At 57.2% G+C, this 3,066-nt stretch overlaps 1 long non-coding RNA gene across 1 annotated transcript in view; it reads left to right on the forward strand.

The window, feature by feature from the left end:
* LOC111553344 overlaps positions 1-1,772 on the forward strand; it is a 3,665-nt gene extending 1,893 nt beyond the window's left edge. The window contains exon 2 of the long non-coding RNA XR_002734906.1: positions 1,557-1,772. This is a non-coding gene — a long non-coding RNA (uncharacterized LOC111553344). The remainder of the gene's footprint in view (positions 1-1,556) is intronic.
* Positions 1,773-3,066: the final 1,294 nt, after the last annotated feature.

A 3,066-nucleotide genomic window follows, 5' to 3' on the forward strand; every position in this document is an offset into this window, starting at 1 on the left:
ACAGGCAGATGGGTGGACGGACTGACGGGGGATGTGTGGATGGTTGGACAGGGGGATGGGTGGATGGACGGACAGGCAGATGGGTGGACGGACTGACGGGGGATGTGTGGATGGTTGGACAGGGGGACGGGTGGATGGACGGACAGGCAGATGGGTTGACTCAACCAGCACAAAGAAAGGAGCTGCCAGGGTTCAAGCTTCCTTTCCACAGAGCGGGAGTAGTCTGCGTCGCCTCAAGGGTCTGGAGGAAAATGGCCCTGGGTCATTCCTGGAGAAGACTGAGGCAGGTGGCTGCAGGCTCTTGGCCAGCAGGGCTGGCTGGGCAGGGGAAGCTCTGTCCCTCCAGCTTCTGGCACATGCATGTGCATGTATGCATTGCCACAGTGCATGTGTGCATGTACGCTCCCACACACGAGCACATGAGCAGCACATACACGGACTGCAGACGGAGCCCCTCGTGGAAATGGGCACACACCCACATGCTCAGAAAGCCAGAGGCTCCCTCTCAAGTCACAAGTAAGGGTGTCTCTGCCCACCACCCAGTGAGCACAGGGGACCACCCAGGCCTTTCCTGGTTTCTCGCTCTGCACCAATGGCAGCGCGAGGATCAGGCCAGGAGCATCCCCTCCGTCAGGCCTCTCCCATCCCACTACTGCCTCCTTCCCTATTCTGGGCACCTGCCAACTCCAAGGCACCTGCAGCGCTGACCCTAGTGCCCCATGGAGGGTCCCCAAGCACAGTTGAGGAAAGGCACAGCCTCACTGCGTGCGGTCAGCTTCCAAGGAAGCCTTGAGAGTAAGGGGACACATGCCTGTCCCAAAACAGCAGTGCAGAGACCCCGCCTCAGCCTTCTCTGGGCTGCCACCATCTCTTAGTTGTGACTCAGGGTATCACCCAAGAAGCAGAACATGAACACAAATGAAAGAGGAGCCCATAGCATGCTGATGACCCCTGCAGATGTGTTGGAGAGGACAATTCAATTAATTAAACACCGTGATTGAGTTCCATAAACAGAAAGGCTGTTTATTTACTTAATTGTTGAGCTGCAATAAAGCAGTTTTTTTCAACTTCTGTCCTTTGCAAGCTGTGGACACAGCCCTGCTCTTATATAAGCGACCCTCGTTGGTGCCCCTCTGTGAGGGGAATGGACCCCACCACAAACAGAAAGCTCATGTGTAGGCTGAAGGGGTCACGGGGCACGGGAGGGGTGCTGGAGGTTGAGGCTTTAGGGCCAGTGAGGAGCAGACTGGTTTTAGGAACAAACTGTGATGAGGCCACTGGCAAAGGTGGTGGTCAGAAGGCCTGGGACCACTTGCCAGCGGGACACCCGGGCCCCAGGGTCCCGCAGAGCGGGGGCTGGACTGAGCCCTGGGGAGGCCAGAGCATTCAGCACCCACGAGGGGCCTCAGAGACACCCGGTAGTCCCCCCATCACACTAGAATCCTCTAAGGCCTCCCAGCCGGAGCTCCTCCCTCTTGGAAGCTGCCCCGAACTCTGTCCTGCTCCCCTAATCTTCAGCCCTAGGGTGGGGGTTTTGAATAATGTCTGTTATTCAGTTCAACAGCAAGGTACGGTGAGAGCTGGCAGCTTCATTTTTGGAACCGGGGGCGGGGGGGTGGGCAGAGAGACAGAGAGAGGTTTATGAGAGTCCTCATGAGACAGCTCATGATGGAAGTGAGCCTGAGCTGCAGTGAACCCTGTCGCTGAAGAGACAGCCTTCACACCTGCAGGGGAAAATACAACTCTTTATTAAAATTTATTGCCCTGAAAAATGGGCAGTGTGACTTACTTATCCTGGGTAAAGTGTGTTGCAGGTGGCAGGGCTGAGCCTTGGGAGGGTGCCCCTGTCCACAGGCCAGAGGCCCCTCTGTGCAAAGGAGCAAGTGAGCCTGGGGACCTGCCACCTCCCCATGCCTGCCATGGTTGCCACCCTGCCCAGTTCAGGGTGTCTCCTCACCAAGAGTCAGGGTCACAGGAGGATGAACCAAGCTCCTGGTCCCACAGATTTGGACTCAGTTCTAGCTTCCCCTCTCCCTAGCCGTGTGACTTCAGCGGCCCCTGCCTGCTGAGTTCAGCCCCCATCTACAATGAAGAGGTGACAGCAGCTGCCGCCACTACCCTCAAGTCCAGATTTCTCACCATCTCCAGCCTGGCCAGGCCTTCCTGCCCTTCAGATGCTGTAAGGATGGCACGGCATCCAAGCCCAGGGCTCCCTGCCATGGAGCCCACAGAGTCCCCGGCTTCCCTCAGGGACCCCAGGGGAACTACAGCACCACATGTGCAAGACCCGGGCTTCGGCCACCCCCTTAAGAGAGAGGACCACCTGGCCCACTTGTGTCTGGGAGGAGGCTGCCAGTCAAGGGAGAGCCTGGGCAGTAGCCTTGGGGAAAGGTGGGCAGGTAGCTCTCCCACCCAGGGAAGGGCCAGCATCTGGGCCATCCTTATGGCCCCCAAAGCCCCAGACACCTCTCCTGCCCTCTGCAGGCAGCAGAGCCTTCGGCGTCTGGGACCTGGGCAGGAGGAAGAGAACCGGGTGTGAGAAGGGGAGGCCAGGAGGGAAGGCTGGTGGAATGGGAGCATCTGCTCAAGGCTCATCCCAGGACCTCAGAGGAAAGTGGGGAGAAAACAGTTCCTCATGAGGCAGCCCTTTTCCACTGGCCCTGCAGCTGCACATCAGACCCAGCCTCTGCCTGCCCATGGGTGTCCTGGGTCCCTCCCTGTGTCCAGCAGAGCTGACCTCTGAGCCAAGCCTACAGTCAGCTTGTCTAGGGTGACGATGAGGCTACGTGAGGGTGCTCGTGGCTCCTGTCAACCTTAAAAAGATCAGGAAATATGGAATACGGTTAAATGTAGTTTATTTGCACACAATGCTTGAGAAAGGCCACCTGGGTACACAGATTCCAAAGAATGGAAGTTGGTGCTCCCAAGTGGAGACGTTTAGGGGTCATTTATATAGATAACGTTGGGGAAGCTTAGTGGGGCTTCAACACTGTCTACACAGGCCAGCATATCCAATTACGTGGGGCTGTGTTCTTTTCGGGAGAGGCATATTGAACACAGAGGAAG

The sequence above is a fragment of the Piliocolobus tephrosceles genome, chromosome 7 (genome assembly GCF_002776525.5).
Source record: "Piliocolobus tephrosceles isolate RC106 chromosome 7, ASM277652v3, whole genome shotgun sequence".
Lineage (NCBI taxonomy): Eukaryota > Metazoa > Chordata > Mammalia > Primates > Cercopithecidae > Piliocolobus > Piliocolobus tephrosceles.